Source organism: Crinia signifera, chromosome 2 (genome assembly GCF_055691185.1).
Source record: "Crinia signifera chromosome 2, ASM5569118v1, whole genome shotgun sequence".
Taxonomy (NCBI): domain Eukaryota; kingdom Metazoa; phylum Chordata; class Amphibia; order Anura; family Myobatrachidae; genus Crinia; species Crinia signifera.
In genome coordinates this window covers 247,869,225-247,887,843 of record NC_139218.1, presented here as the reverse complement: position 1 = coordinate 247,887,843, position 18,619 = coordinate 247,869,225, and the positions used below count along the sequence as shown (strand labels likewise).

The 18,619-nt window shown below is 43.7% G+C and overlaps 1 long non-coding RNA gene across 1 annotated transcript in view; it reads right to left on the bottom strand.

Annotated features, from left to right (window-relative positions):
• LOC146059019 (uncharacterized) overlaps nucleotides 1–1,859 on the bottom strand; it is a 40,416-nt gene extending 38,557 nt beyond the window's left edge. Inside the window, exon 1 of the long non-coding RNA XR_014470098.1 lies at nucleotides 1,800–1,859. This is a non-coding gene — a long non-coding RNA (uncharacterized LOC146059019). The remainder of the gene's footprint in view (nucleotides 1–1,799) is intronic.
• Nucleotides 1,860–18,619: the final 16,760 nt, after the last annotated feature.

The following is an 18,619-nucleotide window of genomic DNA, read 5'->3' as shown; positions in this document are numbered from 1 at the left end:
GAGACACAGGGCTGGGCTCGTTGGAAAGCGTTGTTGAAATGACAGAGGGGGCAAGTACCCCGGTGCCCCCCCCCCCCTGAATCTGTCAATGCATACATACATACATACACATGGTACACACAAATCCACTGCTGCCACATATACACAAACACAGTACACACTACACATACTGTATATACACACCACATACAGTACACACACACACACACTACACACCCCACCACATATGTACACAATACACACACACCACATATATACAGTATATATATATATGTGCGGCATTCTTTTCTGGATTGTATGTATGCTGTGGCAGTGCTGGACCATCCTGGATAATATATATATATATATATATATATATATATATATATCATACACACACGCCACAGTACACATATATACATTCACACACACACACACCACAGTACACATATACACACACCACAGTACATACAGTACATACATACATACACACATTTGTACACACAGTACACTCTACATACATACAGTACATATACTGTCAGCGGTGCAGCTAGGTGCCACGGTGCCCAGACCAAGGGCATGTTTTGCGCCCCTCCCCCGATTTATAGTAGGCAAGGCTCTTGCGCTGCAAAAAGGGGGCACGACCTAGCATTAGACCACACACCGTAATGGCCATTGCACATTTTTGGGTACTGTGTAATACCCATTACACATAAAGCTCATTGCCAGGGGGGGCTGAAATTGCTTGTTGCCAAGGGGTACTAAAATAGCTTGTTGCCAAGGGAGAATGAAATTGCTCATTGCCAAAGGGAGAGCAAAATCCTTTTGCAGTCCGCTCCAACAGCTGTACTACTGCCATGTATACAGCTGCAGGGATCTTCTAGACCAGGCATGTCCAACATGCGGCCCTCCAGATGTGCTAAAACTACACATCCCAGCATGCATTGCCATCATTCTAGCATTCCCTAATAGCCAAGGCATGCTGGGATGTGTAGTTTTAGCACATCTGGAGGGCCGCAGGTTGGACATGCCTGTTCTAGACAGTCTACACCAGAGGGAAGGGGTGATGTAGAGGGCAGTAACATAACAACTCCCCTTAGAAGGGGGGAGAATAGAGTAGAGACAGCACAACCCCCCTTAGAAGGAGGGAACATAGGGCAGGAACACACATTCTCCCCTTCCCCTCCAGAGGTGCCAGCTTCATCACCCAAATCTAGAAAAAAAGTGCTCCCTTACGGTGGGTAAGGGAGCACTTTTTTTCTAGATTTGGGTGACGTAGGACAGAAGCAGTGTCAGCATCATACATCAGACGCTTGCCTGCCTGATCCATTGCCAGCACACAGATAGGAAAATAGCCCAGCCCTGGCTCCCCTCTCACCTGTACTTGAGACACCACACACCCTTGGTAGCTCCATGTACATTCACACACATACTGTATACTGTACATGCATCACATACATCAGGGTTGCCGACTTTTACAGTCTCCTCTTCGGGAGAACCCCGGAGAGGAGACTGTCAGCATCACTTCTGGGGGCTGGGCCTGATGGAGACATCATCAGTCCCTGCCCCCAGTAATGCAAATCCTGGGTCTCCAATGAGGGGGTGGGGCTAAATATGCGTGATTTGCATATTAGCCCTGCCCCTGTCGATTTTTGGGAGCCTCCCGGCCATTCCGGGAGGGTTGACAACCCTGATATACACACACACAGTAAAGTACAGTCCAGACTACACACACACACATACAGTATATACAAACAATACAGTATATACACACACTTATCAGGTGCTACTCGTCAAGTAGCCATTATAGAATTACTTACATAGTCGTCCCAGACCTCATGCAGCAGAAGCTCCTCGTGTGACACAGGGGCAGAGCTTGTAACTGAGTGGCAGGCTCAGGTGGTCCCCGAAGAAGGAGAGAGCTGAAGGTAGGGGCGGCCTCCATATTGCCTGCACGAGTCCCAGCCTCTCAGGGAGAGTGAAATGGGCTTTGCATGTCACGGCTGTCGTGAGACTCGGAGTACTGGAGCCAGAGGCATGGGAGAGAGTACAGCTGCTGTCAGTCTCTGACAGGAAAGTTTTTTCCTGTCAAATCTGTCAGTCTCCTGTGGACACAAACAGGTCTCATGCAGAAAAAGTATATTATGTGCCCTGTGAACAGATGGGGAAAATTACATGTCCTGGCATATACTTGGACAGCTATTGGGACCTTTTCAGCTGCATGAATGTGATGCTCTATGTCTGATAATCTAAGGTGAGACACAAGATTACATCCATCAGTAGAAACCAGCTTCAGAGCTCCAGCTGTTACTGACAGGCTTATGTACTTGGAGAGAGATAAAGTCGAGAGAGATATAGTGCCAACCAATCAGCTCCTTACCATCATTTTTCAAAACACAGCCTGTAACATGGCAGTTAGGAGCTGATTGGCTAGTACTTTATCTCTGTCCACTTTATCTCTCTCAATGGCTTAGTACATAAGACTCATATTTTATGTTGTACTAATTAAAGGCCTGTCAATATGATGGCTTCTGCAATGTACTTTCACTTTGAGCTGTGATCGTTTTTAGCCCACAAACTACCCACCCCAGTCCCTTTCTGCCCCTACCTCCAATCTCTGTCTTCACAGCTCCCTCTTTCTAGGTCTATCATGTTTGAAACAGACCAGTGTCCTTCAAAAATAGCTTTCACTTTCTGTTATGACCTCTTTTAGCACACAAAGGAGTAATTTGGTCCGTCGAGTGGCCTCTAGTGGTCACTTGCGGTACTTCAACTCACATACAGCAGAATCAGGATCAGAATTAGGATATTCCCGAGGTGCGCTCCAAATGGCAAGTGCAATTGGCATGGCAGCATGATGATCTTAATGGCCTTCACACTTCCCTGTGTCGCTCACTAGTTACATACCCTCCACCATGACCCATCCCATTAGGTACAAAATGCTCTGTTCCTGGACTTCCCTGCCAGTGACAGTTACAGATGTGAGCCTACAGCACAGTCCAATATTCAAAGAGGGGGGGGTCACATCAACTCTCAGTGATGTTTGGGATGGCAGCTGGTGTGGCTCCCCTTTTTGAATATTGGACTATGCTGCAGGCTCACATCTGTAACTGCCACTGGCAGGGAAGTCCAGGAACAGAGCATTTTGTACCTAATGGAATGGGTCATGTTGGAGGGTATGTAGTTATTGCATCATATTGCTTTGGCCAATAAATATGGCCACTAATTGGTTACCACAATGAATCGTGGGTACCCAATTAGCGGCCATTTTTATTGGCATGAAAATGGCCCCACGATCACACATGTGCGAAAACACATAGGATAGGGCATAAATTTAGGGATTATGCTTCACGTGCCACAATCACGCAAATCATAATGCTCAGTAACAGCGATTATCAGGGGAAAGGATGCCGCCATCGGAGCTAGTAGGATAGCCCTGGCCAAACCAGCTAATGGGGTATCCTTCTTTATTGTAACAGTGTATGCTGTATAAAGGATAGTAGTCCAATACATTGCGCACCTTTAGAAACCATAACACAAGGTCAGAGGCAGCCATAGGCATAGGCAAAACTAGCCAAAATCTCAAATAGAGCATCAAATTGGCTGGGGCCGCCTCTGCACAAGGTACCTATTTTCCAGCTCTCCATGAGCTAAAACATAGAAACCAAACTATATAAAAATAAATAAAAAGAAATATTTAGTAAGAGAATAGCACTGCAGTCACAGATAAATGACATGCATATGAATACTAGCTGCATTATTTTTACACTGCAATTTAGATTTCAGTTTCAACACATCCCACCCAAATGTACCTCTCTCTGCACATGTTACATCTGCCCCACCTGTAGTGCATATTTTCCCAACATAGTTGTACTGCGATCAGATCTGAATAAGGGCCAAAAGGTGCTGAAATGTTGTCTACCAAGTTTTGGCTTTCAGTATTTTTTTTTATGACTGGAATGCCGCCACACTCTGCAAGTATCTTAGGACATCAGCGTCCTGCGGATGCACCTTTGGAGGGCACCCGGCAATATATTTCTCTGCATCCTGTGAGTGTCGGCACGTCAGATAAACCTGTGGCCATCCATTTTGTTAAATCTAACCAACAAATATCTGCTTTACAGTATATGATTATTGATTGGGAACCCCCGTCTGAGAGGGGGGGGGGCCGAGGGCGAGCATGCTACAATGTGAGGCGCGATGGATAGCTAAATTGGAGACTGTTGCACCAAAAGGTCTTAATGAAAATACTTTACTATCAGTATTTCTATAGGCTAGGTTGTTAGAATATACTGGGGAGACTGAACGGTGACACAATAATGAATATAAACTGTGTAATGCATGTATATATAAAAGATCTTTATGTATAGTATTTTTTGTATATTTTCTTGTTTGGCATGTGTTGTGTCATTGGGAATTATGGTACTGTATTTTTCATTGTGCAGTGCATGAGACGACAGTTACCCATAGAGACTATTTTAAAAAATAGGATAACTTTATGACCGGGTGTTAGCAGCAATACAAATTACCCTATAGTGTTGTAGAAACACAAGTGACCTGAGATGGTGCTGTGGTACACTTTTGCAATAGTGTTTAATAGTAGATGAAGTTATGGCATGTCTTTTGCAGAGTAAGCTATTGCTGCCCAATAGAAATAGGTACATGAATAGTGGGCGATCATGTGACCGGCGTAGTAAAAGCAGTAAATGACACATGCGGTCCATGAGACACGCAATGCGTTCCACAGCCGGGGATAAGTACGGAAGTGTAATAGCTTACCGGCGGAGCAAAAGCGGAAATGACACATGCGTTCCATGAGACACGCGATGCGTTCCACAGCCGGGGATAAAGACGGATGTGCAATAGCTGCATACACGCTGCACTCCCATGTGCGGAATGGCGTACACCCGGCAGTTACACTGAGGAGGTAAGTGGTATGAGAGACTCTATGGGGGAATGTCTGCTCTTGCACTGTTCAGAGATATTGTTGGACATTTGCATTGTGGTTATTATAGACCCAATACCTAAATGTTAGATTAGTACTGGACTATGGTATCATTTGTTAACCCCTTCCTGACAGAGCCAGTTTTTGCGTTCCTGACAGAGCCCTTTTTTTCAAATCTGACATGTCTCACTTAAGTGGGGATAACTTTTTTTTGCTTTTACTTATCCCAGTGGTTTTGAGATTGTTTTTTCATGACACATTGTACTTCAAATTAGTGGTAAATTTGGGTCGATACAGTCTGTGTTTTTTGTGAAAAATACCAAAATATCGTGAAAAAATGGAAAATTTAGCGATTTGCAAAATGTTAAATTTTCTGCTTGTGAGACAAATAATCTTACCACTCAAAATAGTGAATAACTAACATAGACCATATGTCTACTTTATGTTGACATCATTATTTCAACTTCCTTTTAATTTTTTGGGACACTAGGAGGCTTACAATATGAATAGCAAATTCTCAAATTTTCAAGAAAATTTCAAACACTGATTTTTTTAGGGACCAGTTCAGTTCTGATGTGACTTTGAGGGACTTGTATGTGAGACACCCCCATAAATGATGCCATTTCAAAAACTGCACCCCTCACAGTATTCAAAACAGCATTTTGGAAGTTTGTTAACCCTTTAGGTGTTTCACAGGAATTAAAACAAAGTGTAGGTGAAATTTCAAAATTTCTTTTTTTTTTGCAGATTTGCAATTTTAATACATTTTTATAAGGAACACAGTACATTTTACTAGAGAAATGTGACTAAAAATTGATTCCCCCAATTCTTTTGTTTTCATAAATATCCTATATGTGGCCCTAGTGTGCACGGTGACCAAACCACAGGCTTCATAATAGAAGGAGCACCTACTTGATTTTGGAGCCTCCTTTTTATGAGATTATTTTTTAGGCACCATGTAGGTTTCAAGGCACCATAAGATGCTAAAAGTTAGGAACCCCCCCACAAGTGACCCCATTTTGCAAACTACACCCCTCAGGGAATTCATCTAGGGGTATAGTGTACATTTCAAACCCCCAGGGGTTTCACCAATTGTGGTACAACTGGGCAGTGAAAATGAAAAATTATTTTTTTTACACAAAAATGCAGTTCTGGCTCCAAATTTGTCATTTTCAGAAGGTATGAAGGAGACAAAGCACCCCAAAATCTGTGCCCCAATTTCTCCCGAGTACGGCAATGCCTCACATGTGACCAAAAAATACCAGTTGGGTGCATGGCAGGACTCAGAAGGGAAGGAGTGATTTTTGGATTTTGCAGCTCAGATTCTGGTGGAATTTTGGTGGGTGCTATGTCGCATTAGCAAGACCCCCCAAGCACCAATACAGTGGAACCCCCCCACAAGTCACCCCATTTTGCAAACTACACCCCTCAGGGAATTCATCTAGGGGTATAGTGTACATTTCAAACCCCCAGGGGTTTCACCAATTTTGATACAAGTGGGCAGTGGAAATGAAAAATTACATTTTTTTACACAAAAATGCAGTTCTGGCTCAAAATTTTTCATTTTCAGAAGGTATGAAGGAGAAAAAGCACCCCAAAATCTGTGCCCCAATTTCTCCCGAGTACGGCAATGCCTCACATGTGACCAAAAAATACCAGTTGGGTGCATGGCAGGACTCAGAAGGGAAGGAGTGATTTTTGGATTTTGCAGCACAGATTCTGGTGGAATGAATGGTGGGTGCTATGTTGCACCAATACAGTGGAACCCCCCACAAGTCACCCCATTTTGCAAAGTACACCCCTCAGGGAATTCATCTAGGGGTATAGTGTACATTTCAAACCCCCAGGGGTTTCACCAATTTTGATACAAGTGGGCAGTGAAAATGAAAAATTACATTTTTTTACACAAAAATGCAGTTCTGGCTCAAAATTTTTCATTTTCAGAAGGTATGAAGGAGAAAAAGCACCCCGAAATATGTGCCCCAATTTCTCCCGAGTACGGAAATGCCTCACATGTGACCAAAAAATACCAGTTGGGTGCATGGCAGGACTCAGAACGGAAGGAGTGATTTTTGGATTTTGCGGCTCAGATTCTGGTGGAATTTTGGTGGGTGCTATGTCGCATTAGCAAGACCCCCCAAGCACCAATACAGTGGAACCCCCCCACAAGTCACCCCATTTTGAAAACTACACCCCTCAGGGAATTCATCTAGGGGTATAGTGTACATTTCAAACCCCCAGGGGTTTCACCAATTTTGATACAAGTGGGCAGTGAAAATGAAAAATTACATTTTTTACACAAAAATGCAGTTCTGGCTCGAAATTTTTCATTTCCAGAAGGTATGAAGGAGAAAAAGCACCCCAAAATCTGTGCCCCAATTTCTCCCGAGTACGGCAATGCCTCACATGTGACCAAAAAATACCAGTTGGGTGCATGGCAGGACTCAGAAGGGAAGGAGTGATTTTTGGATTTTGCAGCACAGATTCTGGTGGAATGAATGGTGGGTGCTATGTTGCACCAATACAGTGGAACCCCCCCACAAGTCACCCCATTTTGCAAAGTACACCCCTCAGGGAATTCATCTAGGGGTATAGTGTACATTTCAAACCCCCAGGGGTTTCACCAATTTTGATACAAGTGGGCAGTGAAAATGAAAAATTACATTTTTTACACAAAAATGCAGTTCTGGCTCAAAATTTTTCATTTTCAGAAGGTATGAAGGAGAAAAAGCACCCCAAAATATGTGCCCCAATTTCTCCCGAGTACGGAAATGCCTCACATGTGACCAAAAAATACCAGTTGGGTGCATGGCAGGACTCAGAACGGAAGGAGTGATTTTTGGATTTTGCGGCTCAGATTCTGGTGGAATTTTGGTGGGTGCTATGTCGCATTAGCAAGACCCCCCAAGCACCAATACAGTGGAACCCCCCCACAAGTCACCCCATTTTGAAAACTACACCCCTCAGGGAATTCATCTAGGGGTATAGTGTACATTTCAAACCCCCAGGGGTTTCACCAATTTTGATACAAGTGGGCAGTGAAAATGAAAAATTACATTTTTTACACAAAAATGCAGTTCTGGCTCGAAATTTTTCATTTTCAGAAGGTATGAAGGAGAAAAAGCACCCCAAAATCTGTGCCCCAATTTCTCCCGAGTACGGCAATGCCTCACATGTGACCAAAAAATACCAGTTGGGTGCATGGCAGGACTCAGAAGGGAAGGAGTGATTTTTGGATTTTGCAGCACAGATTCTGGTGGAATGAATGGTGGGTGCTATGTTGCACCAATACAGTGGAACCCCCCCACAAGTCACCCCATTTTGCAAAGTACACCCCTCAGGGAATTCATCTAGGGGTATAGTGTACATTTCAAACCCCCAGGGGTTTCACCAATTTTGATACAAGTGGGCAGTGAAAATGAAAAATTACATTTTTTTACACAAAAATGCAGTTCTGGCTCAAAATTTTTCATTTTCAGAAGGTATGAAGGAGAAAAAGCACCCCGAAATATGTGCCCCAATTTCTCCCGAGTACGGAAATGCCTCACATGTGACCAAAAAATACCAGTTGGGTGCATGGCAGGACTCAGAACGGAAGGAGTGATTTTTGGATTTTGCGGCTCAGATTCTGGTGGAATTTTGGTGGGTGCTATGTCGCATTAGCAAGACCCCCCAAGCACCAATACAGTGGAACCCCCCCACAAGTCACCCCATTTTGAAAACTACACCCCTCAGGGAATTCATCTAGGGGTATAGTGTACATTTCAAACCCCCAGGGGTTTCACCAATTTTGATACAAGTGGGCAGTGAAAATGAAAAATTACATTTTTTACACAAAAATGCAGTTCTGGCTCGAAATTTTTCATTTCCAGAAGGTATGAAGGAGAAAAAGCACCCCAAAATCTGTGCCCCAATTTCTCCCGAGTACGGCAATGCCTCACATGTGACCAAAAAATACCAGTTGGGTGCATGGCAGGACTCAGAAGGGAAGGAGTGATTTTTGGATTTTGCAGCACAGATTCTGGTGGAATGAATGGTGGGTGCTATGTTGCACCAATACAGTGGAACCCCCCCACAAGTCACCCCATTTTGCAAAGTACACCCCTCAGGGAATTCATCTAGGGGTATAGTGTACATTTCAAACCCCCAGGGGTTTCACCAATTTTGATACAAGTGGGCAGTGAAAATGAAAAATTACATTTTTTACACAAAAATGCAGTTCTGGCTCAAAATTTTTCATTTTCAGAAGGTATGAAGGAGAAAAAGCACCCCAAAATATGTGCCCCAATTTCTCCCGAGTACGGAAATGCCTCACATGTGACCAAAAAATACCAGTTGGGTGCATGGCAGGACTCAGAACGGAAGGAGTGATTTTTGGATTTTGCGGCTCAGATTCTGGTGGAATTTTGGTGGGTGCTATGTCGCATTAGCAAGACCCCCCAAGCACCAATACAGTGGAACCCCCCCACAAGTCACCCCATTTTGAAAACTACACCCCTCAGGGAATTCATCTAGGGGTATAGTGTACATTTCAAACCCCCAGGGGTTTCACCAATTTTGATACAAGTGGGCAGTGAAAATGAAAAATTACATTTTTTACACAAAAATGCAGTTCTGGCTCGAAATTTTTCATTTCCAGAAGGTATGAAGGAGAAAAAGCACCCCAAAATCTGTGCCCCAATTTCTCCCGAGTACGGCAATGCCTCACATGTGACCAAAAAATACCAGTTGGGTGCATGGCAGGACTCAGAACGGAAGGAGTGATTTTTGGATTTTGCAGCTCAGATTCTGGTGGAATTTTGGTGGGTGCTATGTCGCATTAGCAAGACCCCCCAAGCACCAATACAGTGGAACCCCCCCACAAGTCACCCCATTTTGCAAACTACACCCCTCAGGGAATTCATCTAGGGGTATAGTGTACATTTCAAACCCCCAGGGGTTTCACCAATTTTGATACAAGTGGGCAGTGAAAATGAAAAATTACATTTTTTTACACAAAAATGCAGTTCTGGCTCGAAATTTTTCATTTTCAGAAGGTATGAAGGAGAAAAAGCACCCCAAAATCTGTGCCCCAATTTCTCCCGAGTACGGCAATGCCTCACATGTGACCAAAAAATACCAGTTGGGTGCATGGCAGGACTCAGAACGGAAGGAGTGATTTTTGGATTTTGCAGCACAGATTTTGGTGGAATGAATGGTGGGTGCTATGTTGCACCAATACAGTGGAACCCCCCCACAAGTCACCCCATTTTGCAAAGTACACCCCTCAGGGAATTCATCTAGGGGTATAGTGTACATTTCAAACCCCCAGGGGTTTCACCAATTTTGATACAAGTGGGCAGTGAAAATGAAAAATTACATTTTTTTACACAAAAATGCAGTTCTGGCTCAAAATTTTTCATTTTCAGAAGGTATGAAGGAGACAAAGCACCCCAAAATCTGTGCCCCAATTTCTCCCGAGTACGGCAATGCCTCACATGTGACCAAAAAATACCAGTTGGGTGCATGGCAGGACTCAGAAGGGAAGGAGTGATTTTTGGATTTTGCAGCTCAGATTCTGGTGGAATTTTGGTGGGTGCTATGTTGCATTAGCAAGACCCCCCAAGCACCAATACAGTGGAACCCCCCCACAAGTGACCCCATTTTGCAAACTACACCCCTCAGGGAATTCATCTAGGGGTATAGTGTACATTTCAAACCCCCAGGGGTTTCACCAATTTTGATACAAGTGGGCAGTGAACATGAAAAATTACATTTTTTACACAAAAATGCAGTTCTGGCTCAAAATTTTTCATTTTCACAAGGAATGAAGGAGACAAAGCACCCCAAAATCTGTGCCCCAATTTCTCCCGAGTACGGCAATGCCTCACATGTGACCAAAAAATACCAGTTGGGTGCATGGCAGGACTCAAAAGGGAAGGAGTGATTTTTGGATTTTGCAGCTCAGATTCTGGTGGAATTTTGGTGGGTGCTATGTCGCATTAGCAAGACCCCCCAAGCACCAATACAGTGGAACCCCCCCACAAGTGACCCCATTTTGCAAACTACACCCCTCAGGGAATTCATCTAGGGGTATAGTGTACATTTCAAACCCCCAGGGGTTTCACCAATTTTGATACAAGTGGGCAGTGAAAAAGAAAAATTACATTTTTTACACAAAAATGCAGTTCTGGCTCAAAATTTTTCATTTTCAGAAGGTATGAAGGAGAAAAAGCACCCCAAAATCTGTGCCCCAATTTCTCCCGAGTACGGCAATGCCTCACATGTGACCAAAAAATACCAGTTGGGTGCATGGCAGGACTCAGAAGGGAAGGAGTGATTTTTGGATTTTGCAGCACAGATTCTGGTGGAATGAATGGTGGGTGCTATGTTGCACCAATACAGTGGTACCCCCCCACAAGTCACCCCATTTTGCAAACTACACCCCTCAGGGAATTCATCTAGGGGTATAGTGTACATTTCAAACCCCCAGGGGTTTCACCAATTTTGATACAAGTGGGCAGTGAAAATGAAAAATTACATTTTTTTACACAAAAATGCAGTTCTGGCTCAAAATTTTTCATTTTCAGAAGGAATGAAGGAGACAAAGCACCCCAAAATCTGTGCCCCAATTTCTCCCGAGTACGGCAATGCCTCATGTGTGACCAAAAAGTGGCAGGACTCAGAAGGGAAGGAGTGATATTTGGATTTTGCAGCACAAATTCTGGTGGAATGATGGTGGGTGCTATGTCGCATTAGCAAGACCCCCCAAGCACCAATACAGTGGAACCCCCCCACAAGTGACCCCATTTTGCAAACTACACCCCTCAGGGAATTCATCTAGGGGTATAGTGTACATTTCAAACCCCCAGGGGTTTCACCAATTTTGATACAAGTGGGCAGTGAACATGAAAAATTACATTTTTTTACACAAAAATGCAGTTCTGGCTCAAAATTTTTCATTTTCACAAGGAATGAAGGAGACAAAGCACCCCAAAATCTGTGCCCCAATTTCTCCCGAGTACGGCAATGCCTCACATGTGACCAAAAAATACCAGTTGGGTGCATGGCAGGACTCAGAAGGGAAGGAGTGATTTTTGGATTTTGCGGCTCAGATTCTGGTGGAATGAATGGTGGGTGCTATGTGGCATTAGCAAGACCCCCGAAGCACGGTGAAATTATGAACCTAATATTCCATAGATGTGTGGTATATTTTAAAACACTCCTTTATACATAGGCCGGGTTTGTCGGGGCAAGTGTCACACTGGAAAATAGTTTGCTTTCTTATTCCCTTTTTATAGCAAACTTTGCACCTTTTTTGTGTCCTGCCCTTTTTTCCAGTGGAGGGGATTTCATCAGGAAAATGCTGCCCTGGTACAATACGGGGGCCAGTACTAGAAGTACTGGGGCCCTCTGCCTGCTGGTTCCCAAATATTAGGCCCTTTATGACTTCCTCTTGAAAGTGCATAAATGTCCCCCTCTGGCCGGTAGAACGGAATAGCACGTAAGCGTTATACAGTGCCATCTGGATGATATACACGGCCACCTTCTTGTACCAGATTTTTGTTTTCCGCAGGGCACTGTACGGCTTCAGTACCTGATCTGAAAGATCCACTCCGCCCATGTACCTATTGTAATCCAGGATACAATTAGGTTTTGAGGTGTGGGTACTGGTACCTCGTACAGGGACGGAGGTGGTACTGTCTCCGTGAATTGTTGTCAGTATAAGGACATCCCTCTTGTCCTTATATTTGACCAACAACATATTTTCGTTGCATATTCCCCTGCTTTCACCCCTTCTCATTACTTGGGCAATGTGCGTTTTTGGGAGGCCTCTTTGGTTCTTGCGCACAGTACCGCAAGCTGCTGTACCTCTTGAACCAAGGGCCTTAAACAGGGGGATGCTGGTGTAAAAGTTATCCACATAGAGGTGATAACCTTTATCCAGGAAGGGGTGCACTAAATCCCAGACAATTTTCCCACTAACACCTACGAGGGAGGGGGGGCATTCTGGCGGTTCAATTCTTGAATCCTTCCCTTCATAAACCCTAAACCTGTGAGTGTACCCTGAGGTGCTTTCACACAGTTTATACATTTTTATGCCATACCTTGCCCTCTTACTGGGAAGGTACTGGCGGAATTTAACCCTTCCTTTAAAATGTATAAGGGACTCGTCGATACAAATAAATTTTTCAGGGATGTACACCTCTTCAAATTTGGCACTGAAATGATCAATGACCGGCCTGACTTTGAATAGCCGGTCAAAGGTGGGATCATCTCTGGGTGGGCACTGTGCATTATCGGTGTAATGTATAAATTTAAGAATTGTCTCAAATCGAGCCCGGGGCATGGCCATACGGTAAAATGGAGTACTGTACAGAACATCTGTACTCCAATATTGCCTAATTTCTGGCTTTTTTACTATGCCCATATGAAACACCAGACCCCAAAACGTCATCATCTCTACTGCATCTACAGGGGTCCACCTAGCAAATGATGACGTGGGGTTTTGAGCAATAAACTGCTGGGCATATAAATTAGTTTGGTCCACCATTAAATTTATAAAATCATCAGAGAAAAATAATTTGAAAAAGTCAATTTCTCTGAGACCTGTGGAATCAAATTGGATTCCTGGCATGGCCAAAAACTCAGGAACCTGGGGCTCAAAATTGTCTGGTGGTGGGGTCCATACGAGATCAATTGTTGGGGGGGGGGGTCTCAGCTGCTCTACGGGGGCGTCTTTGAGGGGGTCCCTCATCACCAGAGGAGGAAGAGGAGCTTAAGGCGAATCCTTCAAATTCCCCGCTTGCATCACTGGCTGTGTCAGAGTCAGAAGCAAGCATGGCATATGCCTCCTCCGCTGAATACATTCTCCTGGATGACTGGGAGGACATTTGGGAGGACATTTGGGAGGACATTTGGGATGCCATTTTTATTTTTGTGTTACTGGTAGTGAAATGTTTCAACACGTGTATAGTGTAGGGGGGGGGTACAAACTTTATTTCAATCCGGGGGGTATGTAGTGTGTAGTGTGTATGTGGTGCAGAAAAAAAAAAAATACTTTATACCAATAAAAAAAAAAAAAATGAAGGGGTTAAAAATAAAAAATTTAAGGGGTTAAAAAAAAAAAAAGGTCCTGCGCCAAAAATTGAGCACAGATGTTGGTCAGTAACGTCTGTCACTGAACAGCGCTCAAAGGCAACAGGAATTTGATAAAAAAAAAAAAATATAGATCAACCCTGTGCCGAAAAAGATGATCAGTGATGTACGTCACTGATCAGCGCACAGCGGCCACAGGACACCCACAAAATCACAGTGTGTGTAAAAAAAAAATTAAAAAAAGACCCCACAGCACTCACAAAAAAAAAAAAAGGTGATCAGTGATGCGACACTGATTACCAGTGAGGTGCAGCAGGTGCACAACCTTTGGTGCAACTGACAGGTATATATAAAAAAAAAAAAACCTCTGTACCCCCAAAAAAGTTGCTGATCACCTCAGATATAGTGATCAGCACAAAAGGCGGGGGCAGCAGACACAAAATTTAGCACTCTCTATCACTCTCAGTCACTATCTCTCTCTATCTCTCTATCTCTCACTATCTATCACTCTATGACACTGCAGCAGCAGCACTGACAGGTATATCTATATATAAAAAAAAACCTGCGCCCCCAAAAAGTTGCTGATCAGTTAATTTATACTGATCAGCACAAAAGGAGGGGGCAGCAGTCAGTTATATCAAAAATATATAGCACAATCTGTCACTATCTCTCTCTATCTCTCTCTCTCTATCTCTCTCTATCTCTCTATAACTATCACACTGCAGCAGCACAAAATATAGCACTCTGTCACTAGGCCTCTCTATCTATCTCTCTCTCTCTATCTCTCTCTATCTATAACTATATCACACTGCAGCAGCACAAAATATAGCACTCTCTGACACTATCTCTCTCTCTATCTCTCTCTCTCTATCTCTCTCTATCTCTCTATAACTATCACACTGCAGCAGCACAAAATATAGCACTCTGTCACTAGGCCTCTCTATCTATCTCTCTCTCTCTATCTCTCTCTCTCTATCTATAACTATATCACACTGCAGCAGCACAAAATATAGCACTCTCTGACACTATCTCTCTCTATCTCTCTCTATCTCTCTCTATCTCTCTCTATCTCTCTCTATCTCTCTCTATCTCTCTATCTATCTCTCTCTCTATCTAGCTAGTACACTGCAGCAGCACAATTTCACAGGAAGGCACAAGTAGCAACAGGATCCAGGAAGCAGTGATGAAGCAGCGATCAGGTAAGTATGGAGCAAGTATGGAGCAAGGTTCTGGTCAGTATGGCGGCAGGGGGGTACGGTGACCGCACTGCACGCTATTCCAGACCGGAATGGCGTCTGCAGTGCAGTCACCGTTAGTTTAAATCCCCCTCCTTGGCTGTGATTGGTCCGTCGGTCCGACGAACCAATCACGGCCTTTGGGGGCGGGCGGGGTGAGGTGGGGTGACACCAGTGTCACCCTTACACCCCGCGGTGATTGGTGCTGTACTTTACAGCACCAATCACCTCTGATCCCGTGTCACCGGCGAACGTTATTCGCCGGTGACACAGGAAAACGCTGTAATTGGCTGTTCACACTGAACAGCCAATCACAGCGATCGCCGACGGGGGGGCGGCATCGCAGCCCCCCCTGGGCATGCACGGACATGTCTGCTGTCAGGGACAGCAGACATGTTGAAACTGTCACCGCGTCTATAGACGCGGTGACAGTTTAAATCCATGACGTACATTTACGCCATTTGTCGGGAAGTGCTTCCCGACCATGACGTAAATGTACGTCAAATGTCGGGAAGGGGTTAAGAGATTGTATGTAAGTGATATGAATATCAATATTGGTTAAGGTGGATCTAAATGATGCCTTTCAGTCTAGTTGTTATATGCTGGATGTAGTCTTAAATTTTCCTGATGATTAACACATGTATGTTTTTGTATATATTTTTATAGGTGTCTTATCTGTGTTGTATTCACTGATGGCTGTCTGCATGTCTTGAAAAGGGCTCAAATTGGAGCCGAAACGTTGACCTAAGATGTGGCAGCGTGTTTAATAAAGAAGCATTTGAAAAATTCAATTACAGTCTGGAGAGTGGCCTCAAACTTTACTGTACCCACGTTTGCATTTACCTCTGAAGAGGACTGAGTGTAGACCCCAGCAGATATGAACATCAATAGCGAGTGTCACCTTACCCCCTGGATATATATATATATGTGTGTGTGTGTGTGTGTGTAATTAGTTGAAAGTATTTACACAGACAGAGACACACCTATGAGCAGACCACCCAACTGGGCACATCACAGGTGCAGGCCACAACCCCTATAATTGTGCGTAATAGGCCCTTGATCATTTTCAGGTCCAGGCCCATTTAGACCTTAATCTGGCACTGCCCCAACCAATTAATAAAGGGCGTGCTGGTTATTAATCCAAAGGTTGACAGCGATGAGCGGGGTCATGTATCACTATCGCTATGCCCCTACACACACATAGTGATGTAGGGGAATTTTCCTAGCAATGAAGTAAAATCGCTCAGAAAATGCCTCCATAGGGCCTTTCACACTTAGATTAGAAAGCTCTCATGCGAATCTCCCATTATGAATCACAGCTATGGTACAATATGAACTTTTGCAAGTATTGAAGCTATAAAGCACTACAGACAAAAAAAATCCAAACTGTGAGTATTTATCCTAAACTGTTTCTTGATCATCGAAGAACACAGACTGGTGAAACTAGTGAGGAGCTCATTTTCCATACATCTAGAAGCAAATAAAATGAGGGCACTTCACAGATAGGGTAGCGGAAAAGTGGAATTACTTCCCATCGGATGTGGTAGACGCTAAGACTACAGCAATTTAAAGATACTGGGATAGACAGAAAAAAATGATCAAATAGGGCAGATGCTACTAAAATCTAAAAAAGGGACAGACTAGGTGGGCCAAGTGGTTCTTATTTGCCATCAATTTCTATATTTCTATGTGACTCAGAGGCCTTTATTCAGATCTGATAGCAGTACAAATTTGTTTGGAAAATGAGCAAAACCATGTGCACTGCAGGTGGGGCTGATGTAACATGTGCAGAGAGAGTTAGTTTTGTGTGAGTTATTTTGTTTCTGTGCAGGGTAAATACTGGCTTCTTTATTTTTACACTGCAATTTAGATTTCAGTTTTAACACACCCCACCCAAATTGAACTCTCTCTGCACATGTTACATCATTTTTCAAACAAATTTGTACTGCGATCAGATCTGAATAAGGGCCAGAGTGAAGAAGAAATTGGAAGAGTCACAGGGAGAGTGTAGGGCCAAGGGATGCTTGCAGTTCAGTACTTTTTCCACACACAAACCCAACTTTGCAGAAGCACAAACGTATTACTACAAGAGCTGTAACATTTTGATAGTAGTCAACTAGTTAAATTGTCTCATTACTTTTTAATGCAGACTTATGCGTGTCTCCTTGTTATTACTACAGTTCACAATCTTTCACACAGTGCTGCTATTCTTTTTGACTAATATGACCTACTTGGACCTGCAGGATTTGGTAAAAACAGCACAGTTAAAAGAGCAAAAGTGTCACAATTCCAAAACGCTGGCTCTGCAGAAAGAGCAGCTTTTTTGGAAGTGGTATTTAGCTAATGAGGCATGATGAATGCCTCTGAAATGTTCATTGAACTCAAAGCAAGTTCAAAACTTAATTATCACCTGTCACAATTTTAACATGATGAATAGATAATTTAATATCCTTACCCGAATATTCTTTACTTTTAAAGTTATAAGTGTAGTTGCAGGGCGGGAATACTGATGCCACTGTCCCCTGATGTGATGACATCATCAAGTCTGACACCTCACTGGCAATTACTGTTAAGTTTTATTTTTCCTCATAAGAACTTCCACAGTAGGACTGGTTCTTATAAGATTTGATGTATTCAGTGGCAGATTCAGGGGGGGGGGGGACACCCGGGCATGTGCCCCCCCTGTCATTCATTTTGTAGATGAGGACCAGAGCTTTCCAACGAGCCCAGCACCATGTCTCTAGTCCCCCGGGAACCGGAGATATCGCCTGGCAAAGCTGTAACATTTTTTCCCCATAGGATAATATGGGCCCCGTCAATTCCGACCCCCACCCGGTTCCAGCATCACAGGAGCTTGTGATTGATGTTATTCAATTCCAAATAGCTGGGCCTTCAATATGATACCAGGATTTTTTATATCGGTCAATCGGTTCCAGAGATATAGCGTGTAAATCGATTTTTTTTATTTTTGAAATGTAATTTCATGGCTGTTCATGTTCTTTGAGGGCAGATTACTCTGGAACCAAACGTTCCAGTTTTACTGGACCAAAATCATTCAAAGCCCACTCAAAAGTTCTTCAATATGATACTTGTCTCGTGTAAATGGGTCATTTAGTTCCGAAGATATAGCCGGTTAAATTAGATAACTGGTTAAAGGGGGGAGGGGTGGTTTTCTCTCCCCCTCACACCAGAAAATGCAGGGACTAGGCTGGTGTAAAAGGGGCCAACCTGGGAATGCATTTTCTGGTGTGAAATGAGTATTATTTCAAATAGCTGGGACCTGCAGTGCTCGGAATACAGCCAGGCTCTGCCACTGTCAGTGGCTATCACTTCTGCCTGGCAGCGGCTGTCCCCCATTTACCATGAGCATGTATTCCCCCTT